At 45.6% G+C, this 25583-nt stretch overlaps 1 long non-coding RNA gene across 1 annotated transcript in view; it reads right to left on the minus strand.

Moving 5' to 3' along the window:
- LOC148148307 (uncharacterized) overlaps positions 1-25583 on the minus strand; it is a 191599-nt gene that overhangs the window by 20129 nt on the left and 145887 nt on the right. The window contains exon 3 of the long non-coding RNA XR_015759181.1: positions 14480-14555. This is a non-coding gene — a long non-coding RNA (uncharacterized LOC148148307). The remainder of the gene's footprint in view (positions 1-14479; positions 14556-25583) is intronic.

Genomic DNA, 25583 nt, shown 5'->3' on the forward strand with positions numbered 1-25583 from the left:
TTGTGGATACTGTTGCGCCTACCCCCCCTCACAATTATCCTTCTCCCTCCCCTTCCCCAGCCTGCAATCTCCCATCCCAAAGACTAACCTGCCAAGTCTCAGCGCCTCCTTCCTTTTATTGTCTGTAGATCAGAGCTAACTGACTGAGCAAGGCTCATTCCCTTGAGTGCCCTCAATGTACATCTCCCAGATGAGAAGAATGCAGACCTGGCAGCTGTACATTCCACCAACTGGATTAGTCTTGACCCTCAGATTGGACATTATTTAGCCTTTGGACTGACCATGACCCACTCTCTGGACTACAGAGGCACAGGCTTCCCTGACCGAGATTACCCCAAGCAGAAATCTGACAGTGATCAAGCCCAGAGATTGATATCAGAGGCTGATCCCTTGACTTACTGTGCCAGGACTCTCTGACTGACAAGTGACATAGACTTCAGCGAGGTCTACTACTCCTCTAAGATTTTGAGAGATGGCTGCCTGCTGGACTCCCATGCAGTATGTTTGCTGCATAAGATGCTGGCAAGTGGTGCAAATATGAGATTGATGTTGCACGCTGCTGTCCACATGCATGACGATGGACTGTCAACCAGCAAGGCAAGCTGCCTGGTTTTGTGACTGTTCTAATTGGCAAGGTAAAGCTAGACATGTATGACATAAACAACTAGATAGATGCAGAGTGAGCAAGCATTAAGGGAGCAAGTGAGTAGCCCTGAGAAGAAATATTGTCCAGTGTATGAACTGAGTTCCTGCTCATGTGGAGCCTTTCAATGTTAGTTGCTGGTGTACCCTGAAATGCAAGTCTGTGCTTCCAGACCACCCTGCAAATGTATCAGAGAGGCATCAAGATGACAGACACCAGAAGGAATGTCTGTGGATGAGGGTAGCATATAGCTGGTGTCCATGGCCTCGGTTGCAGTTATACCGAATACAACATGGATGTTGGAGGAAACTTAAAAGTAATTAGGTGAATTGAGCCACCAACCAGGCATTTAAGAGGCAATAATCCCCTCACTGACTGCTCAGCTGCCTAGTGAGAAACTCGCCAAGCCGCTTGTGGAAAGCATAATGGGTAGAAAAAGATCCCAATGTCGTGATGGGCCTCGCTGGACTCATCTGATTCTGTCACACATCTCACTATCACCAAAATCACTTATGTTTTTAATACCTTCAAGGCTGTAATCTATTCCAGTCCCAAAAACCTTCTAGACTGTTGCACAGTGCCAATTCTGACAACTTACGCATCGCCAGCTTTAATTACTTTTCCATTGTTTGTCTTACGTTCAAATGCTTAAGACATAAACTCCGGAATTCTCTCCCAAACCTCTCCACTTCTTTAAAAACTCCTTGAATTCTACATATTACGAAACTAACGGTCATCTGATCTAATCAGTCCTTATGTAGATTGATGTAAATTTTTCCAGATAGTGCTGGTGTGAAGTGCCTCCAGATGTTCTACTACTTTAAACATAGAACATAGAACATAGAACAATACAGCACAGAACAGGCCCTTCGGCCCACAATGTTGTGCCGAACATTTGTCCTAGCTTAAGCACCCATCCATGTACCTATCCAATTGCCGCTTAAAGATCGCCAATGATTCTGACTCTGCCACTACCACAGGCAGCGCATTCCATGCCCCCACCACTCTGGGTAAAGAACCTACCCCTGACATCCCCCCTATACCTTCCACCCTTCACCTTAAATTTATGTCGCCTTGTAACACTCTGAAATTCTAAACACTCTAAACACTCTAAACATTCATGCAGCTGTTTTAGGAAAACGTCAAGGTGCTTCAAAGAAGTGCAATCAAAATCTCAGCACTGAGCCCAAGAATAAAATGGGTATTAGTGTGATTAAAGAAAAAACCATTTTGGCAAAAAAAAAGTGGATTTTAAGGAGGACCTTAAAGATGCAGAGCTAGTGTGATCTGAAAGGATATTCAGACCATGTGACCATGCATCATTGCTGACTGAGAAGGGGAAATGGGTTTTTGGGAACTTTCTCTTAATGACAAAGTTGAGTTGGATGATAGCTTGTATATGGGTGTGATGCAAAATGATTAAGTTTTCCAATTATTCCTTCCTTTTGAATAGATAAGGACATCCTTTTGACTATTCTTTCCTCCTGTCAACATCCATCTGAAGTCAAGGAGTTGTAATTGAGGCAACAACAGGAATGGGCATGTGTTCCACGGTGTTGTGGTAGTGACTTATTGACACCAACATACTTTGTAACCAGACCACTTCCCCAATGTGCATTTAAATCAAACATACTCCCTGTACTGTATGCCTTGTATGCTGAAAGTTAAATTCTGTCTCAGCATGAGGAATGTGACTTATTTATAAAAGTCAAGGAAAAAACATCAATCCCTTGAAAATTAATTGGAATAGAAAAGATAAAGTATACTCTTTAAATAATCAGATTCTATATTGGCTGCCAACATTTCTCAAACTACAAAGGAAGGAACTGAAGGTGATGGGGCAGGGGAGGCCCAGGGGGTATTATCACTAGACAAGTAATTGAGAGACCCAGGAAATGTTCTGTGGATTTGTTTTCAAATCCCACCGTGACAAGTGGTGAAATCTGAAATCAATAAAAAAATGGAATTGGGACAGATGGTGTGGTAGGTGGGAGGAGCAGTGTGGGAGTGGGATAGGGTGCGAGCTGAGGAGGATGTCAGGTAAATAGGGTGCCATCTGGGTAGGGTGCCAGGTAAGTACGTGGCCAGTTCAGTGGGTGATAGGGTGTCAAATTGATAGGGTGTAAGGTAGCCAGGGAACCAGGTAAGTGATATAATATTTATATTAAGATGGGGGTGGGGGTGAGAGAAATCAGGTTTAGCAAAGATAGGGGAAGGTAAGTGTTGGTTTGGGGTTCGGGGCTGGTTCTGGTGGCATGGGAAGGGAAGGGGACTAGTTGGTGAGAGGCATGACAAACAGGTGTGGAGCAGCTAAAGGGGAAAGCAGATCTCGGCTGGGTGAATGGGATTAGCTCCAGCTGAGAACATATCCAGAGCAGGGCTGAGGGATCAGATCCTGGGGCTGTCAGGTCAGCAGATGGGGTAAGTACAGGGTCAGCTTAATAGTTACTCAGGGAAGTGAGACTGTATTTAATAGGCTACCTTTCCCTGACTAACTATTTATTTAATTTCATCAGAACCCTCCAAGTTCTTTGATTTCCGTGGAAACTTTTGGTGGTTTCCAAGCAAAGAGGAATTCCCCACTGGAATTTTTAATTTTCCAGCCAATTCCTTTGGATTCCACTATAATAGGAATTCTGCAGACTTCCCAGGTTAACTCCCATCGACATTAGAATAAAATCAATGTCTGAACATTGGAAAATCCAGGCCAATGTAATTTTAATTCTGTAGGTTCCTTTTTAAAATGAGTTTAAACCACCAGTAGCTTTTTAAAATTGTAAATTGTCAACTCCCATGGCTCGAGAGCAGGTAAGCAACCTGAGCAAATTTAACTGGGTCAGTTAAGCTTCTGGTCATTGTCAATTTCTACAAGGTAATGTTGGTGCCTTTGAAAGAAGGGGGAGTTGGCTGAGCTTTCTTTTTACAAGGTCACCATCTGGCACTTGTAATCTGCCATTTATCAACCCAAGCCTGTGTGTTTATGTGCAAGGCTCTGTAATAAATGCTGTGAATGGAGCTGAACATAGAGTCATCATTATTATTCTTGACCTTATGATGAAAGGAAGTCAAAGATGAAGCAACTAAGGATGGTTGAACCAAGAGCGCTTCTCAGAGAAGTGATATTCTAAGGCTGTGTCAATTGATTTTTGACAACCTAAATCACTTATTCTTGGGTAAGACTCCTGTGATTGGAAGGTTTGACATCCTCCTCCCACCACTTTGATAATTCTGCTTGATGCCATGCTCAGTTAAATGCTGCTTTGATATTAAGGACAGCTACATATATCTCCTTTGACATTCAGACCTTGCTTATTCACCTTATTGGTGAGTATGCAATGTTTGATGGCATTATTAAGACTCCTATCTGTCCAGTAATGATTCAGAGAAGGCAGATAAGGCAATAATTAGCTATCTAAGCTTCATCACATTTATTTATGGATAGATATTTGCAGGCAGTTTTCTATATTGTGAGATCAGTGTCAAGCTTATTGCTGTATTGAAGAGCTTAGCTAGACAAGCAGCTTAAACGATTTATTAATGAACAACAATGAGGTTCCTTCCCTTGCTGCAAGCCTCTCAGAATTAGCAATCCATCTTTTGAAACGTTTCTAATCGGTTTAACATTGCTTCTGGTGCTGTCAGATTTGCTTTTTTGTGAAAGGCCGTCAACATGAAACATTAACTCTGTTTCTCTCCACATGCTAACAGGTCTGTGAGATTTTGTTTTTAGTTCCAATTTCCACCATCTGCAGTATTTTGCTTTTCCATTTTTCTACCTTTACTAATTTTACACAGTAGCTCTGATTTTAATGGTCATGCAGGGGATTGGGATGTGCAGTGGAAAATGCAGAACTGATCTCTGAAGTGGTGCCACACTTGTAAACAATGATCTTTAACTGATTTAATAGTTGGGCTTCATTTCATAAATTTCCTTGAACTCCTGCCAAACCTGCCGAGATCTACTTTTGGCCCAAAGGTAACATTAAGGAATTAATTTATTGCTGCTCTCTAACAAAGTAGCGACATCTGCACACAATTTTTGCAATCTACAGTAGCCGGGCACAAACTCTGAATTGTTACTGGTTAGTGTTATTACAGATGAATAGCACCAATAAGCCCTGTAAAATTGTCCTATTGCAGGACTTTTAGCTGCTATTATAAAAAAAATCTGATTTCCTTACAAGGTCTTTCTGCTCCTGGTCAGACAATCTGACATTGCAACAATTTCAGCTGTCATAGACTTCAAGGTATTTTTGCATGCTGTGAAAGAAATTCCTGCAGTCTGTGAAGATAGGGGGTTGTAGACTCCTCCCATTTATCCATTATCGCAACCATATGCAGCAAAACATTATAAAATGCCTGCGTGTGAAATTAACACTCACAGGCCATTGTTTTTTATGATACCATGCCCCTAAAATCCCAGGTGGCACATATGTTACCTGCCATGTATTACTCTAAGCCTATATGTTAATATGCTGAAAATGTGTTGCTGGAAAAGCGCAGCAGGTCAGGCAGCATCCAGGGAACAGGAGAATCGACGTTTCGGGCATAAGCCCTTCTTCAGGAATCCTGAAGAAGGGCTTATGCCCGAAACGTCAATTCTCCTGTTCCCTGGATGCTGCCTGACCTGCTGCGCTTTTCCAGCAACACATTTTCAGCTCTGATCTCCAGCATCTGCAGACCTCACTTTCTCCTATATGTTAATATACCAGGCCATGATTGTGAAGAAATCTGAGGCAAACAGCTCCTGGAAGGAATACAATGATGAAGCTGTTGAATATGTCTGTGCAAGGAATGCTCTGCAGAGGACTCCTGCAGTTGTGTTTTGGGGCTGAAAAGATTTAATTTGGTCGAGGCTACCTAGGCCAATATCATTGTTCCTCAGCTATGACATTGCGTGCTGCGGATTCTCAGCCAAGGGTAATAACATTTCCTCGTCATGGAGGATTGGACTCAATTTCTTCCATTTTGGGGTCCTTCTCCTCAAGTTCTCAGTATCTTTCCACAATGAAAAGTATTTTGATTGTTTAATTAATTTCTTTCAGGACAGGACCTCTGTACTGGATCTTGCACACACAAAATCCCAGGATAGATTTACTAGAACTGCCCCAAACTTCAAGCCATTCCTTGTGTGACTGACAGGAAAATTTGATTAGTTTTCAACACTTTTTTTTTGTCTTTAAGAAGAGCAGTTGAGTGTATGTGCATTGCAATAATCTAGAAAAGCACAGGAAGATAACCTACAGATAATCACTTACCTTGACCAAATCTATCTTGACAGAACACCTCCAATCACATTCTCACATCCAGGGACACCTATACTTTTGTATGTTGGTTTGAATATGATAGAATTCACCCTGCAGTTTGAGAGGGAGAAGCTAGAATTGGATCTACTGGTATTACAATTGAAAATAGGTAACTACAAACATTGAGAGAGGAGCTGGCCAGAGTTGATTGGAAGGGGAGCCCAGCAGGGAAGATAATGGAGAAGCAATGGTAAGAATTTCAGGGGATAATTTGGGAGACACAGCAGAAATTCATCCTAGGGAAGAAGAAACATGTAAGGGGAGAACAAGGCAACCATAGATGACAAGAGAAGTCAGGGACAACATAAAAGAGGAAGAAAAAGCATACAATGTGGTAAAGATTTGTGGGAAGCCAGAAGATTGTGACATCTTTAAAAAGTCAGCAGAGGATAACAAAAAAGGGGGAGAGAAAATGAAACATGAAGATAAGGTAGCTAAAACTATAACAGAAGATTTAAGAATTTTTCTTTAGCAATCTATAAGATAAGAGAGAGAAAGGCAAGAGTGGACTTTGGACCAGTGGAAAATAAGGCTGGAGAAAAAGTAATTGTAGAGGAACCGAATAGGAACTTTGCATTAGTCAGCATAACAGAATATCATGGCAGCATTTACCTGAGTAAGACATCAAGCAGAACTATCAGACTGGTGGTGAGCTTCAAGGTCTGAAGGTGGATAAATTACCTGGACTAGATGGAGTACACGCAAGTTCTGAAGGAGATCGCTGAGGAATGTTTAGAGGCATTGGTGGTGATCTTTCAGGAATCAGTGGAGTCAGGAAGGATGCCTGAGGAAAATGGCTAATGTAGCACCCCGGTTAAGAAGGCAGGGAGGCAGAAAACAGGAAACTATAGACCAGTTAGCCTAACCTTGGTTGTTGGTAAGACGTTAAAGTCCATTATTAAGGATGAGATTGTGGAGTACTTGAAAGTGCATGGTAAAATAGGACTGAGTCATCATGACTTCATCAAGAGGAGGTTGTACCTGACAAATCTGCTAGAATTCTTTGAGGCCTTTGACAAGTGGCTATATAGGAAACTGTTAAATAAGATAAGAGTCCCATGGTGTTAGGGGCAAGGTACAGGCATGGATAGAGGATTGGCTGCCTGACAGAAGGTAGAGAGTTGCGATAAAGATGTCTTTTTTCAGAATGGCATCTGGTGGCCAGTAGAGTTCCGCAGGGGTTCTTCTTGGGACCACAACTATTCACTTTATATATAAATTATCTAGATGAAGGAACTAAGTTTGCAGACAACACAAAGGTAGGTGGATGGACAGGTTGTGATGCAGAAATGGAGAGACTGCAGAAGGACTTGGAGCGGCTAGGAGAGTGGGCAAAGAAGTGGCAAATGGAGTACAATGTGGGGAATTATGAGATTATGCACTTTGAGAGGAAGAATAGAAGTCTAGACTATTTTCTAAATGGGGAAAGGGTTCCAAATTCTGAAGTGCAAAGGGTCTTTGGATTCCTAGCTCAGGGTTCTCTTAAGGTTAACATGCAGGTTCAGTTGGCAGTTAGGAAAACAAATGCAGTGTTTGCATTCATTTCAAGAGGGTTAGAGTACAAAAACAAAGATGAACTGCAGAGTCTATACAAGGCTCTGGTCAGATCACATTTGGAATATTGTGAGTAATTCTGGGCCCTATATCTAAGGAAGGATGTGCTGATGTTGAAGAGGATCCAAAGGAGGTTTATAAGAATGATTCCAGGAATTAAAGGCTTGTCATATGATGAGCAGTTGAGGACTCTGGTTCTGTACTCATAGAGTCATAGAGATATACAGCACAGAAACGGACTCTTCGGTCCAAATTGTCCATGCTGACCAGATATCCCAACCCAATCTAGTCCCACCTGCCAGCACTTGGCCCATATCCCTCTAAACCCCTTCTATTCATATACCCATCCAGATGTCTTTTAAATGTTGTAATTCTACCAGCCTTCACCATTTCCTCTGGCAGCTCATTCCATACATACACCACCTTTTGCTTGAAAAGGTTTCCCCTTAGGTCCCTTTTAAATCTTTCCCCTCTCACCCTAAACTTATGCCCTCTAGTTCTGGACTCCCTCACCCCAGGGAAAAGACCTTGTCTATTTACCATATCCACGCCCCTCATGATTTTATAAACCTCTATAAAGTCACCCCTCAGCCTCCAGGGAAAACAGCCCCAGCCTATTCTGCCTCTCCCTGTAGCTCAAATCCTCCAACCCTGGCAATGTGCTCAATGGAGTTTAGGATGAGGGGGAATCTGATTGAAACTTACAGAATACTGCGAGACCTAGATAGAGTGGATGTGGAGAAGATGTTTCCACCAGTAGGAGAGCCTAGGACCCAAGGGTACAGCTCAGAGTGAAGGATGACCTTTTAGAACTGAGTTGAGGAGGCATTTCTTCAGCCAGTGAGTGGTGAATCTGTGGAACTCATTGCTGCAGAAGGCTGTGGCGGTCAAGTCATTAAAGTGTACTTAAAACAGAAGTAGGTTCTTGATTAAAAAATGGATGAAAGGTTACAGGACGAAGGCAGGACAATGGAGTTGAAAAACATATCAGCCATGATCGAATGGTGGAGCAGACATGATGGGCTAAATGGCCTAATTCTGCCACTATCTATCTTATAGAATACAATTTTATACATTCAGGGCATTCAGTGATGATAGTCCATCCACAGCTGACTTTCAGTGACTTTTGTTGCACACATTATTGTTTGACAGACAAAAAATTACTGTTATGCACATTTTCCCTAAATGCATACTATGAATATGTGAGGGTCCTTTCTGTTGCACCTCCAGAGACAGACTGGAGATTCATCCAGCTGCTGACCTCCCAGAGACTGCTTCTCCTTATGCCATCATGTTGAAATATTATGTTGCCCATTAACTGGCTGGAACCATTATATTTGAGGAGAAAGTGAGGTCTGCAGATGCTGGAGATCAGAGCTGAAAATGTGTTGCTGGAAAAGCGCAGCAGGTCAGGCAGCATCCAGGGAACAGGAGAATCGACGTTTCAGGCATAAGCCCTTCTTCAGGAATGAGGAAAGTTTGTCCAGCAGGCTAAGATAAAAGGTAGGGAGGAAGGACCTGGGGGAGGGGCGTCGGAAATGTGATAGGTGGAAAGAGGTCAAGGTGAGGGTGATAGGTCAGACTGGGGTGGGGGCGGAGAGGTCAGGAAGAAGATTGCAGGTTAGGAAGGCGGTGCTGAATTCGATGGATTTGACTGAGACAAGGTGGGGGGAGGGGAAATGAGGAAACTGGTGAAATCCGAGTTCATCCCTTGTGGTTGGAGGGTTCCCAGGCGGAAGATGAGGCGCTCTTCCTCCAACCGTCGTGTTGTTGTGGTCTGGCGATGGAGGAGTCCAAAGACCTGCATATCCTTGGTGGAGTGGGAGGGGGAGTTGAAGTGTTGAGCCACAGCTACCTGGACTACACCTCCTCCCACCCTGCCCCCTGTAAAAACGCCATCCCATTCTCCCAATTCCTTCGACTCCGCCACATCTGCTCCCAGGAGGACCAGTTCCAAAAACGTACAACCCAGATGGACTCCTTCTTCAAGGACCGCAATTTCCCCCCCGACGTGGTCGACGATGGGCTCCACCGCATCTCTTCCACTTCCCGCTCCTCCGCCCTTGAGCCCCGCCCCTCCAACCGCCACCAGGACAGAACCCAACTGGTACTCACCTACCACCCCACCAATCTCCATGTACAACGCATCATCCGCCGTCATTTCCGCCACCTCCAAACGGACCCCACCACCAAGGATATATTTCCCTCCCCTCCCCTATCAGCATTCCGTAAACACCACTCCCTCCGTGAATCCCTCGTCAGATCCACACCCCCCACCAACCCAACCTCCACTCCCGGCACCTTCCCCTGCAACCGCAGGAGGTGCAAGACTTGCGCCCACACCTCCACCCTCACCTCCCTCCAAGGCCCCAAAGGAAACTTCCATATCCGCCACAGATTCACCTGCACCTCCACACACATCATCTATTGCATCCTCTGCACCCGATGTGGCCTCCTCTATATTGGGGAGACAGGCCGGCTACTTGCGGAGCGTTTCAGAGAACACCTCTGGGACACCCGGACCAACCAACCCAACCACCCTGTGGCTCAACACTTCAACTCCCCCTCCCACTCCACCAAGGATATGCAGGTCTTTTGACTCCTCCATCGCCAGACCACAACAACACGATGGTTGGAGGAAGAGCGCCTCATCTTCCGCCTGGGAACCCTCCAACCACAAGGGATGAACTCGGATTTCACCAGTTTCCTCATTTCCCCTCCCCCCACCTTGTCTCAGTCAAATCCATCTATTCAGCACCGCCTTCCTAACCTGCAATCTTCTTCCTGACCTCTCCGCCCCCACCCCAGTCTGACCTATCACCCTCACCTTGACCTCTTTCCACCTATCACATTTCCGACACCCCTCCCCCAGGTTTATCTTAGCCTGCTGGACAACTTTCCTCATTCCTGAAGAAGGGCTTATGCCCGAAACGTCGATTCTCCTGTTCCCTGGATGCTGCCTGACCTGCTGCGCTTTTCCAGCAACACATTTTCAGCTGGAACCATTATATGCCATATCAGAACTGTATTGTCCTTATCAGCAGACATCTAATGCAGAATGATATTCTAGCCTTTCCTTCATGGCTATGAAAAATTCTGGGACAAAATTACAGAGTGATAGAGGTGATTTCACATTACTGGCAAATAGGAGCACCCACCACAACATGGATCTAAGGAGAAAGGGAATCCAGGTCATCAAGTAAGGCTTCCACTGTCTTCCTTCATTTGAGGATTAAGCCAAATACCATTGCAGCAAATAGAAGGATGTGCGAAGGATTTTGTGGAACATCCTGGCTATATTTGGTAAGCGTTAGGTGGTATTCAACAGTGAATTGGTTGCAAGATAGAATACTTGCACCCAGAGTTGCCATGTTTTTATTATTCATTCATGGGATGATGGTGTTGCTCATGCCCCACTTGCCCTTGAGAAGGTGGTGCCTTCTTCAACTGCTGCAGCCCATGTGTTGTAGGTTGGTGATGTGAATGTAGAGTAAAAAAGCTGCATATACTCATTGCATCTGCACCATGCCTTTGATTGACCTCCTTTGCTGTATTCCTGTCCTCTTTCTCTAATTTGGGGCAATAAAACGTCTTATTCCAAGTCAGATAAGCTGTGACAGTACTTTCAAATATAGCTCCATGTTTATCAGTATTCCAGTATATTTTTCCAGAAAATTGTCAGTGTCTTAAATGCTACAACCACAAAGTCATGGAAACATTGCTGGGTCTCCTTTCTCCCATTCTCCCACCAACCACCCCAAGGTTACCAATAGAGGTTGCAAATAAAGCAAGGAGCAGCCCCCAACCCCCAGTAACTTACTTCTAAAAGAAACTTGCCTGGAAGAAAATCTAACTCCAAGACTTTATTTTCCTCTGACACTGACCTCAAAGCAATAATTTTTCTGGCTGTTCTTCTTTTCTACTCACAACAAGTTATTATCTGACTTTTCCCTCCCCTCCTTGACCTCATGAAATCTGTGGAGAATTGCACTACTCAAATTGTAATTGAAGAGAGATTGAAATATATTGAAGATAGGCATCAATAGCTCACTATAATCCAAGAATTTATGAGTGTCATGGCACATTACCATTCAAACCTCAGTTTAACAATTTAAACTGAACACAAGACAATTTTTCACAATATAATCTCATGCCTTGACTCATAAGACCACTGTTATAAGACCACTAAGAACTTGTTCCATTTCTTGAATCCTGACCTGTCCTTAGAGAATACTAAGAGATAAAAATGTCTTCAGAAGTAAAATTATAATCCTGTAGTTCCTCCTAGACAGAATAAGTGCCAGAACATGTTATCTTCAAGGCTGAATTAATTGAAGTAGCTTGCACTTAAATCTTTGTCTTTTACATGTTCTTAAATTATTTCCTATTTATACAGCAATGATGAGTGGTTTTGTAACAAAAATACAGTTGACTCAAATTAGTACTGGCTGTGTCAATGGTGCAGATCTGCCTCTTGGGAACTTGTTGGAGTGCTGATGTTTCTATATCAAAAATAAGAATTAATGTTGACATACAGAGCAAAACCACTTAATTCACAGTGATCTAAATAAGCTACTGCTCTCAGAAATAATAGGAATCTGCCTTGTTTGAATATACCTGTAAATTTGGAAGTCACTGTATTGCCTTTGGGCTGGATACTACATGCCCCTGCTGGGTATGTTTTTAGTGTGTGAGATATACAGAATATCGAAGATGCCCAGCCCATCACTTTGTCACCCACTGCCAAGTTCACGCACATGGTAGGGAGAGCGACTGGACAATGAAGTGAGTGGCCAGCCTACCTCATATAAATAAATAATTATCCTGCCAGTGGCATAATGCAGTTGGCATGGGCAGGATTTTAAGGGGGTCTAATATGGCAGGAGGGCAGGAGTAATATCCTTGGAGCATGCCCTTTGTCCATTGGATGCATTGATTAGATTAGATTATATTCCCTACAGTATGGAAACAAACCCTTCGGCCCAACAAGTCCACACCAACCCTCTGAAGAGTAACCCGCCCTGACCCATTCCCCTACCCTACATTTACCCCTGACTTGGCAATTTAGCATGCTCAATTCATCTAAACTGCACATCTTTTGGATTGTGGGAGGAAACTGGAGCACCCGGAGGAAACCAACGCAGACATAGGGACAATGTGCAAACTCCACACATACAGTCGTCCAAGGCTGGAATCGAACCCGGGTCCCTGGCACAGTGAGGCAGCAGTGCTAACCACAGAAGATTGAAACCATCTTCCTTCTTCACAGAATCAGAGGATTGTTGCAATGCAAAAGGACGCCATTTGGTCCATCATTTTTACACTGGTTCTGTTCCTAGACCCCCTAATAGTCAGAGGGAAATTGAGAAACAAACTTGTAAGGAGATCTCAGTTATCTGTAAGAATAATAGGGTGGTTATGATAGGGGATTTTAACTTTCCGAACATAGACTGGGACGGCCATAGTGTTAAAGGTTTAGATGGAGAGGAATTTGTTAAGTCTGTACAAGAAAATTTTCTGATTCAGTTTGTGGATATACCTACTAGAGAAGGTGCAAAACCTGACCTACTCTTGGGAAATAAGGCAGAACAGGTGACTGAGGTGTCAGTAGAGGAGTACTTTGGGGCCAGCGACCATAATTCTATTAGATTTTAAATAGTGATGGGAAAGAATAGACCAGATCTAAAAATTGAAGTTCTAAATTGCAGAAGGGCCAATTTTGACAGTATTAGGCAAGAACTTTCAAAAGCTGATTGGGGGCAGATGTTCGCAGGTAAAGAGACGGCTGGAAAATGGGAAGCCTTCAGAAATGAGATAACGAGAATTCAGAGAAAATATATCCCTGTTAGGGTGAAAGGGAAGGCTGGTAGGTATAGGGAATGCTGGATGACTAAAGAAATTGATTCCTTAAGAAGCGCTTATGCCCGAAACGTCGATTCTCCTGTTCTTGGATGCTGCCTGACCTGCTGCGCTTTTCCAGCAACACATTTTCAGCTAAAGAACTTGAGGGTTTCGTTAAGAAAAAGAAGGAAGCATATGTAAGGTATAGACAGGACAGATCAAGTGAATTCTTAGAAGAGTATAAATGAAGTAGGAGTACACTTAAGAGGGAAATCAGGAGGGCAAAAAGGGGACATGAAATAGCTTTGGCAAATAGAGTTAAGGAGAATCAAAGGGCTTTTACAGATACATTAAGGACAAAAGGACAACCAGGGAGAGAATAGGTTTAGGGTGAGAGGGGAAAAATATAAAAGGGACCTAAGGGGCAATTTTTTCACGCAGAGGATGGTGTGTGTATGGAATGAGCTGCCGGAGGAAGTGGTGGAGGCTGGTACAATTGCAACATTTAAGTGGCATTAGGATGGGTATATGAATAGGAAGGATTTGGAGGGATATGGGCTGGGTGCTGGCAGGTGGACGAGATTGGGTTGGGATATCTGATCGGCATGGACGGGTTGGACTGAATGGTCTGTTTCCATGCTGTACATCTCTATGACTCTTTGACTCTTGGAGCCAATCTCCTGCCTGATCTCCATATCCCTGAATTCAATTTCTATCCAAATAATCCTGCCACAGAGAGGATGAAGTCCCAGGCTGCAATAACCTAACCCACCTACACCACTTTCTGGCTGCAGAACAGTCTTGGTTTGTGTCTGTTGGCTCACTGCCAACTATTTTTTCTTGGGGTGGGGGAGTGTGAACTGACCGCTCCGCCCCTGTAATTTCCTGTCCCTTATAGTTCATACAAATTTAGAAGCAACCAACGTGGTGACTGTATTTAGATGCCTAGCATGTTTGTCAGCATGCTAATGTTTCCGCATTAGTCATTGTACATTAGGTGATGCAGATACTCTGTGCTGACTTTAACATGATCGGAAATTACTGCAATAGACTGATGCAAAATACACATTACAAACAGGGGAGGGGTTTCACGGCATGAGCCCTCCTGATCCACTAGCTGGAAATTTGAAGGTACCTTCATCTTGGCTGTTTATGGGAGGTCCATGAAATCAAATTGATTCGGTTAACCAGTGAATAAACTGTGACAGCTCCTGAAAGAGATAGGGAACACAAATCAAAACCCCAACAGAAATGTTACAGATTTAAATGAAACTACCATTCCCTGGGGTAATAATGCACTTTAGACCCCCGTGGTGCCAGTCAGTCACCGCATGCCCTAAGCATACTACATACTCCCTCTCCATGGACTGCCAGAAATAGATATGACCATAGGTAAGGGGCAGGCAGTCAGGTCCAACCCAACACAATTTTACCTGCAGTAGGCAAGTAACTGCCTGCCATCAAGGCTACCATTCCTTTTCGGGGTTGAGGTCATACTTTTAAGAGCTGCTGGCCAGTTGAAGGAAGCAACAATGGCGAAGGCCCCAGAAGCCAACTAAGTGCACCCTGAAGGGGTGGGGTCAGTGAAGGGGAGTGGAATGGGGAGATGCTTGTTGAGAAGAGTGTTTCCACAAGGATGTCTCTTCCCATTGTGGGGGAACCCAGCATGAGCTACAGCTACATGCCCATTCAAGAAAGCCCATCCCATGAGCCCAGAAAAATGTCCACAAGAACACACCTGGTGAAATACCAATGATGTTAGTGGAAAAATACCTTTAAGGAGGCATTTAATGGGTCACAAGAGCTTTGATTGACCTCCGGGTGATGGGCTGCCTGCCACATTGCCTGATGCTGGCAAAATGCCAGAGCGACAGAGTGTCGCAGGCAATCCCACTACTTCCCTAACCGACCTACCCCACTCCCAGCCTCCCAGCATGCTCCAGGTTCCCTCAACCTTCAGCTCCCTGTTCTCAGTCAGACTTCTAATGTTTGACAGATGTCATCATTCTGCATGCAAGCAGGCAGATTTTGTTTTATACTCTCAGCTGATCTGAGGTCAACATGAGACCAACTTGTAAACAGTGTTGCTGTATAATGAATATCCTGCACAGGAAGAACTGATCCATCCTCTGGGTGTCATTCAGACAAAATTTGTGTATCTGGTGCTGGTTTTTCCATGACTCGAAATGCCAGGTCAATACCAGGGCGGAGCACAGGCTTCCAGGAAAGGGGGCTCAATCTGAGAGTTATGTCACACTTTTGGCTTTGTTGTACAAATCATTGCTGTGAGGTTAATTCAAAACTTTCCAATGACTTTTCTTTGGAATTACTTTGATGCATTTTTGCCTTGCTATCGGACAGGGAGGAGAGAAAGTGCAGGGCAGGGATTGGGGGTGCAGGCCAGGTTTACATGATGTGTAACTGCCTCTTAACCTCCTCAGGCTTCAGAATGAAATTGCAGACAGGCTCCTGATGACATTCAGAAAGGAGGTCAGTTTTGGAACATAATAGGAAGGCAGTGGAATCAAAGTTGGTTCACTTTATTTTTACAGATAAAGTGCACACATACACCCACAGCATGGCCCGACAGTTTCTACCAAATGGGGATCGGAAAAATCATGGTCATGCTAAATTTATATTGAACAGTAAAATATTCCAATAGAATACAGGTGTTTAATTCTTATCTATTCCTCCTCCTCTTGCACCTGTCCTTTATCTCTTGTGTTATTCTGGATTTATCTTTGTTAAGTTAAACTCCAACAGGTTTAATTGGAAGCACTAGCTTTTCGTTCCTTCATCAGGTGGATTTATCTTTGAATCCCTTCCATTCCTTACCTACAGGCTGCCCTCAGATACATCATTGAAAAACATGGCAAAAGTTTCTACATGTATGCTGGGTCACCTCAGCTCCAACTCACCATTACTTCTTTCCACTCCATCAATGTCCAGAAATTAACAGACTGCTTGTCTGACATTTGATAGCGGATAGGCAAACTTTTCCTTCAAGTAAATAATGGGAAGGGTGACACTAATTTCCTCAGTTCCCGTTTCCTTCCCATTGCATCCATCCATTTCCCCTGCCAGATATCATGAAAATTATACTCTAAGACAACCTATCTGACATGGCTGCCACAATAGAAACCGAATAATAACAAGTCCCAGTTTATTAGAATAAACTTAAATAAATACAATTAATCATAGAATCCTCACACCATGGAAACAGGCCATTCAATTCACCGAGTCCACACCGCCTGTCCAAAGGGCATTCTATCTAGACCCACCCCATCCCTGTAACCTTGCATTTCCATGGCTATTCCACCTACTCTGCACATCCCTGGGCACTATGCGCAATTGAGTATGACCAATCCACCTAACCATCTTTGGTCTGTAAGAAGAAAGCAGATCACTGGGAGGAAACATGAACAACCATGGGGAGAACATACAAACTCCACATAGACAGCCACTCGAGGCCAGAGTAGAGCCTGGGTTCCCAGAGCTGTGAGGCAGCAGTGCTAATCACTGAACCACTGTACTGCCATAATAATTGATTCTAAAATTCCAGCTAAGGTTACCATGAAAGACTCACTTTCTCAATCCCTCAGAGGTGGGGACTCTCAAGTTAAATTACTACCAGTTGTGTGTGTGTCTCTCTCTGTTACCCTCTCTCTGTGAGAGAGAGAGAGACTCTCAAAGAGAAGAAAGAGAGAGACACACAAGAGAGAGACAGAGAGATACAGAGAGAGAGAGAGAGAGACACACACACATAGACAGAAAAAGAGAGGCAGAGTGTCACAGAGACACATAGAGACACAGAGAGAGAGACATAGAGGGAGACTCACACAGAGACAGAGATTGACAGAGAGAGAGAGAGAGACAGAGAGACAGAGTGAGACAAAGAGAGACAGAGAGAGAGTGAGAGAGACAGACAGAGAGACAAAGAGAAAGAGAGAGACAGACAGAGAGAGACAGACAGAAAGACACAGAGAGACAGAGAGACCCAGAGAGAGAGAGAGAGAGACAGAGAGGAAGACACACACACAGAGACAGAGAGACAGAGAGAGAGAGGGAGAGACAGGCAGAGAGAGAGCGAGTGAACGAGTGAGAGAGAGAGACAGAGAGAGAGTGACAGAGAGAGAGAGGGACAGACAGAGACACAGGGACAGAGAGAGAAAAAGACAGAGACACAGTGAGAGACACAAAGAGAGACACAAAGCTAGAGAAAGAGAGACACACACACAGACGCAGAGAGTGACGCAGAGAGTGACAGAGAGAGCGAAGGAGAGAGACACACACGGGGAGAGAGAGAGAGAGAGAGACCCAGAGAGAGAGAGACAGAGACAGAGACACACAGAGAGAAGAGAGACAGTGAGAGAGAGAGAGAGACAGACACACATACACAGACAGAGACAGAGAGAGAAAGACAGAGAGAGAGACGCACACACACGCGTACACACACAAACACACACAGGCACAGAAAGAGACACACACAGACAGAGACAGTGACAGGGAAAGACAGAGAGAGAAACACACATACACACACAAAGAGACACGGAGCTAGAGAGAGAGAGACAGAGAGAGAGAGAGACAGAGAGAGACATACACACAGAGACACAGAGAGTGACAGAGAGAGAGAGAGAGAGAGACAGGGAGGGAGAGACATCCACAGAGACAGAGAGACAGAGAGACACAGAGAGAGAAGAGAGACACACAGAGAGAGACACACAGACACACACACACAGAGGCACAGAGAGAGAGAGACACAGAGAAAGACAGAGAGAGTCACAGACACAGAGAGAGACAGAAAAAGAGAGAGAAAAAAACAGAAAGAGAGACACAGAGCTGGAGAGAGACAGAGACAGAGAGACACAGGAAGAGAGAGACAGACAGACAGACAGAGAGAGGCAGAGAGATAGAGAGAGACAGAGAGAGACACACATACAGACGCAGAGAGTGATGCGGAGAGAGAGAGAGAGCGAGAGAGACAGGGGGAGACAAAGAGAGAGACACCCACAGAGAGAAAGAGAGACCGAGAGCGAGCGAGTGAGAGAGAGAGACAGAGACACTGAGAGAGGGAAGAGGAGCACAGAGAGAGAGAGACAGTGAGAGAGAGGGACACAGACAGACAGAGAGAAACACAGAGTGAGAAACACAGAGAGACACAGAGACACAGAGAGAGAGACAGGGAAAAAGAGAGAGAGGTGAGACAGAGAGAGACACAGAGAGAGAGAGACAGAGGCAGAGACAGATAGAGAGAGACGGAGAGAGAGACACAGTGAGACAAAGAGAGACAGGCAGAGAGAGAGAGAGACGGAGAGAGTGAGAGAGAGAAAGAAAGAGAGACAGACAGCGACAGGCAGAGAGACACAGAGAGAGCCAGAGAGACAGACAGAGAGAGAGAGACACACAGAGACAGAGAGAGAGAGACAAACAGAGAGACACACAAAGAGAGACACAGAGCTAGAGAGACAGAGTCGCAGAGAGAGACAAAGAGAGAGACACAGAGAAAGACACAGAGAGAGAGAGACACACATACACAGATGCAGAGAGAGAGAGAGAGACAGTGAGAGAGACAGACACACACACAGACAGACAGAGAGAGACAGAGAGAGAAACACAGACTGAGAAACACAGAGAGACACAGAGAGAGAGAAAGAGACACACCACACACACAAACCACACAGGCACAGAGAGACACTCACACACAGGCAGAGAGAGAGAGAGAGAGATAGGGAAAGACTGAGAGGTAGGGAAAGACAGAGAGAGAGAGACATGAGACAGATAGAGAGACACAGAGAGAAAGAGACAGTGAGACAAAGAGAGACAAAGAGAGAGACCCACAAAGAGAGAGAGAGAGAGAGAGACAGAGAGACAGACAGCGACAGACAGAGAGACACAGAGAGACGGAGAGACATATAGAGAGAAGGACACACAGAGAGAGACAGACAGAAAGAGACACAGAGCTAGAGAGAGAGAGAGAGAGACAGAGACACAGAGAGAGAGAGACAGAGAGAGAGAGAGACACATACACACAGAGACGCAGAGAGAGAGAGACAGAGAAAGATAGACAGAGAGACAGAGAGAGATATCCACAGAGAGAGACATGAAATAGAGAGCGAGCGAGAGATAGAGACAGACAGAGAGAGAGAGATGAAATAGAGAGAGAGAGACAGAGATAGGGAGAGAGACAGAGAGAGAGAAACACAGAGAGAGACAGACAGACACACACACACACACACAGAGACAAAACAGAGAGAGACACAGAGAGAGGGAGAGAGACAGAGACAGAGAGACACACAGAGACAGAGAGAGAGACACACAGGGAGAGAGACAGAGACACACGCACACACAGAGACAAAGAGAGAGAGAGGTTGACAGAGAGAGAGAGACAGAGAGAGATGGAGAGACACAGAGAGAGAGACACACAGAGAGACAGAGACAGAGAGAGAGACATACATACACACAGAGACACAGAGAGAGAGACACAGAGAGAGAGAGACACACACGCACACAGAGAGAGAGACACACACAGAGAGAGACACAGAGAGAGACACAGAGAGAGAGAGAGAGACAGAGAGACAGAGAGAGAGAGAGACAGAGTGAGACAGACAGCGACAGAGACACACAGAGAGAGAGACAGACAGAGTGACAGAGAGAGACACACACAGAGACACACAGAGACAGAGAGAGACACAGAGCTGGAGAGAGAGAGACACAAAGAGAGAGACAGAGAGAGACACACACAGAAAGACGCAGAAAGTGACGCAGAGCTAAAGAGAGAGAGAGACAGAGAGAGACAGACAGAGAGAGAAAGACAGAGAGAGACATGCACAGACACAGAGAGAGACAGAAAGAGAGAGAGATAGAGAGAGACAGAGAGACAGAGAGAGAGAGAGACAGAGAGAGAGAGACACACACACAGACAGAGAGACATAGAGAGGGGGAGAGAGAGAGACATGCAGGGACACAGAGAGAGACAAAAAGAGAGAGAGAGAAAAACAGAGAGAGACAGAGAGAGACAGACAGAGAGAGACAGAGAGAGAAACACAGACTGAGAAACACAGAGAGAGAGAAAGAGACACACCACACACACAAACCACACAGGCACAGAGAGAGACACTCACACACAGGCAGAGAGAGAGAGAGAGACAGAGAGACAGAGATAGGGAAAGAGAGAGAGATAGGGAAAGAGAGAGAGAGAGACACGAGACAGATAGAGAGACATAGAGAGAGAGAGAGACAGTGAGACGAAGAGAGAAAGAGAGAGAGAGACCCACAAAGAGAGAGAGAGTGAGAGAGAGAGACAGACAGCGACAGACGGAGAGACACAGAAAGACGGAGAGACACAGTAACACGGAGAGACACAGAGAGAGAGAGACATATAGAGAGAGGGACACACAGAGAAAGACAGACAGAGAGAGACACAGAGCAAGAGAGAGGGAGAGAGACAGTCACAGAGACAGAGAGAGAGAGACAGAGAGAGAGAGAGAGAGACACATACACACAGAGACGCAGAGAGAGACAGACAGAGAAAGATAGACAGAGAGACAGAGAGAGATATCCACAGAGAGACATGAAATAGAGAGCGAGCGAGAGATAGAGACAGACAGACAGACAGACAGAGAGAGAGAGATGAAATAGAGAGAGAGAGACAGAGATAGGGAGAGAGACAGAGAGAGAGAAACACAGAGAGAGACAGACAGACACACACACACACAGAGACAAAACAGAGAGACACAGAGAGAGGGAGAGAGACAGAGACAGAGAGACACACAGAGACAGAGAGAGAGACACACAGGGAGAGAGACAGAGACACACGCACACACAGAGACAAAGAGAGAGAGAGGTTGACAGAGAGAGAGAGACAGAGAGAGATGGAGAGACAGAGAGAGAGAAACACAGAGAGAGACAGACAGACAGAGAGAGAGAGATGAAATAGAGAGAGAGAGACAGAGATAGGGAGAGAGACAGAGAGAGAGAAACACAGAGAGAGACAGACAGACACACACACACACACACAGAGACAAAACAGAGAGAGACACAGAGAGAGGGAGAGAGACAGAGACAGAGAGACACACAGAGACAGAGAGAGAGACACACAGGGAGAGAGACAGAGACACACGCACACACAGAGACAAAGAGAGAGAGAGGTTGACAGAGAGAGAGAGACAGAGAGAGATGGAGAGACACAGAGAGAGAGACACACAGAGAGACAGAGACAGAGAGAGAGACATACATACACACAGAGACACAGAGAGAGAGACACAGAGAGAGAGAGACACACACGCACAGAGAGAGAGAGAGAGAGACAGAGAGAGACACAGAGAGAGACACAGAGAGAGAGAGAGAGAGACAGAGAGACAGAGAGAGAGAGATGCAGAGAGAGAGACACAGAGAGAGAGGCAGAGAGAGAGACACAGAGAGAGAGAAAGAGAGAGACACACACACGCACAGAGGCACAGGGAGAGACACACGCACAGAGACGCAGAGAGAAGAAAGACAGAGAGAGAGCGACAGTGAGAGAGAGACACACACACAGACAGAGAGAGACAGAGAGAGAAACACAGAGAGACAGAGAGAGAGAGAGACAGAGTGAGACAGACAGCGACAGAGACACGCAGAGAGAGAGACAGACAGAGTGACAGAGAGAGACACACACAGAGACACACAGAGACAGAGAGAGACACAGAGCTGGAGAGAGAGAGACACAAAGAGAGAGACAGAGAGAGACACACACAGAAAGACGCAGAGAGTGACGCAGAGCTAAAGAGAGAGAGAGACAGAGAGAGACAGACAGAGAGAGAAAGACAGAGAGAGACATGCAGGGACACAGAGAGAGACAAAAAGAGAGAGAGAGAAAAACAGAGAGAGACAGAGAGAGACACAGAGATAGAGAGAGAGACACACACAGAGAGGTGCATAGAGTGACAGAGAGAGAGAGTGAGAGAGAGAGAGACAGACAGCGGTGGGAGGGGATGAGAGAGAGACACCCACAGAGAGAGAGAGAGAGAGAGCGCAAGTGAGAGAGAGAGACAGTGTGAGAGAGAGAGACACACACGCGCATAAACCCACGCACACACACAGGCACAGAGAGAGAGACACACACACAGAGATGAGACAGAGAGAGATACACAGAAAGAGAGAGAGACATACACAGAGAGACACGAGAGAGACACACAGAGAGACAAACAGAGAGAGAGAGACAGAAAGAGAAAGACACAGAGACAGAGAGACACAGAGAGAGAGAGAGAGACAGAGAGAGAAACACACACAGAGACAGAGAAAGACTGAGAGACACACACACAGAGACAGAGAGAGAGAGTGACAGAGAGAGAGAGACAGAGAGACAGAGAGAAAGAGACACAGAGAGAGACAGACACCGAGAGAGTGACATGCACAGACACAGAGAGAGACAGAAAGAGAGAGAGATAGACAGAGAAACAGAGAGAGAGACACACACATAGAAACAGAGAGGGAGAGACAGAGAGACAGATATGCACAGACACAGAGAGAAACAGAAAGAGAGAGAGAGAAACACAGAGAAAGAGACAGAGAGACAAGAGAGACACAGAGCTAGAGAGAGACAGAGAGAGACACACAGAGAAATAGAGACAGAGAGAGAGACACACACACAGACGCAGAGAGTGACCCAGAGAGAGAGCGAAAGAGAGAGACAGGGGGAGACAAAGAGAGAGACACCCACACGGTGAGAGAGACAGAGAGAGAGAGCGAATGAGAGAGAGAGACACAGACACTGAGAGAGAGAAGAGAGACACAGAGAGGGAGAGACAGTGAGAGAGAGGGACACAGACAGAGAGAAACACAGAGTGAGAAACACAGTGAGAAACACAGAGATACAGAGAGAGAGAGAAAGAGACATAGATACACACAGAGTCATAGAGAGAGACACAGAGAGAGAGAGACAGGGAAAAAGAGAGAGAGATGAGACAGAGAGAGACACAGTGAGAAAGAGAGAGAGACATAGGCAGAGACAGATAGAGAGAGAGATGGAGAGAGAGGCACAGTGAGACAAAGAGAGACAGAGAGAGAGACGGAAAGAGTGAGAGAGAGAGAGGAAGAGAGACAGACAGCAACAGACAGCGAGACACAGAGAGACAGAGAGACAGACAGAGAGAGAGAGACACACACACAGATACATAGAAAAAAACACAGAGCAACAGAGAGACAGATAGGGAGAGAGAGAGAGACAGAGAGAGATAGAAACAGATAGAGCGACAGAGAGAGAGAGAGACACAGAGAGAGACACACACACACACAGGAATGCAGAGAGAGAAGAGAGACACAGAGAGAGAGAAGCTGTGAGAGAGAGACACACATAGAGAGACAGAGCTGGAGAGAAAGAAGAGAGAGAGAGAGACAGTGAGATAGAGAGAAAGACACACAGACATACACATACACACATAGACAGAGATAGGGAAAGACAGCGAGAGAGATATATAGACATGAGAGAGAGAGACAGTGAGACAAAGAGAGAGACAGAGAGAGAGAGAGAGAACCACAGAGAGAGAGAGTGAGGAAGAGAGAGAGAGAGAGACAAACAGACAGACAGAGAGACACAGAGAGACGGAGTGACAGAGAAAGAGAGACAGACAGAGAGAGGGACACAGAGAGAGAGACAGAGACACAGAGCTGCAGAGAGGGAGAGAGAGAGAGAAAGAGAGACACAGAGAGAGAGAGAGACAGACAGAGAGAGAGACACAAAGAGAGACACAGAGCTAGAGAGAGAGAGACAGAGTCACAGAGAGAGACACAGAGAGACACAGAGAGAGAGAGACAGAGCGAGAGAGACATATATACAGAGTTGCAGAGAGTGACGCAGAGAGAGAGAGAGAGAGACACAGGGAGAGAGAGACATCCACACAGAGAGAGATGAAATAGAGAGTGAGCGAGAGAGAGATAGAAAGACACAGAGAGTAACACAGAGAGACCGAGAGAGACAGACAGACACACGCACAGAGGTACAGACAGAGAGGCACACACACACAGACAGAGAGAGAGAGAGACGAGACAGAGAGACACAGAGAGAGAGGGAGAGACAGAGAGAGAGAGAGACAGAGACAGAGAGAGACACACACATAGGGAGAGAGAGAGAGACACACACACAGACAAGGAGAGAGAGGGAGAGAAACGAGACAGAAAAAGACACAGAGAGACAGAGAGAGAGACACACACACATGGAGAGAGACACACACACACACACACAGAGAAAGAGAGAGGATAGACAGAGACAGAGAGACACAGAGAGAGACAGAGAGAGGCAGAGAGAGACAAAGAGACAGAGAGAGAGGCAGAGACCAAAAGAGAGACAGAGAGACACACATATACACAGAGAGAGAGAGAGACACACACAGAGACACAGAGACAGAGAGACAGAGAGAGATACACACACACACACACAGAGGCACAGGGAGAGAGATACACACATGAACAGAGGCACAGAGGCACAGGGAGAGAGACATACACACAAAGATGCAGAGAGAGAAGAGAGACAGAGAGAGACAGAGACAGTGAGAGAGAGAGACACACACACACAGACAGAGAGAGACAGAGAGAGAAACAGAGAGAGAGTGAGATAGACAGCAACAGACAGAGAGACACAGAGAGAGCGAGAGAGACAGGAATACACAGAGAGAGAGAGACAGAGAGAGACACACACACAGAGATGCAGAGAGTGACACAGAGCTAGAGAGAGAGACAGAGCCACAGAGAGAGCCACAGAGAGAGAGGCAGAGAGAGAGAGAGAGACAGAGAGAGAACACACACACACAGACGCAGAGAGTGACACACAGAGAGAGACACGGAGAGAGAGACAGGGAGAGAGAGAGACATGCACAGAGAGAGTGAGAGACAGAGAGAGCGAGCGAGAGAAAGAGACAGAGAGAAGGGAGACACAGAGAGAGAGAGAGAGACACACACAGAGACACACACACAGGCACAGAGAGAGAGAGAGATGAGACACAGAGTGACTGAGAGAGAGGGAGAGATACACACACAGAGACAAAGAGACAGAGACAGAGAGACACAGAGAGATGGAGAGAGACAGAGAGAGGCAGAGAGAGACACACAGACAGAGAGAGAGACACACACACACAGAAACACAGAGAGAGACACACGCACACTGACACAGAGAGACAGAGAGAGAGAGACACAGAGAGAGAGAGACACACAAAGACACAGAGAGAGAGAGGGACAGAGAGAGAAATACAGAGACACAGAGAGAG

Source organism: Chiloscyllium plagiosum, unplaced genomic scaffold, assembly GCF_037043375.1.
Source record: "Chiloscyllium plagiosum isolate Xiang-an unplaced genomic scaffold, Cpla_swu_hap1 HiC_scaffold_13, whole genome shotgun sequence".
In the NCBI taxonomy this organism is placed as follows: Eukaryota; Metazoa; Chordata; class Chondrichthyes; order Orectolobiformes; family Hemiscylliidae; genus Chiloscyllium; species Chiloscyllium plagiosum.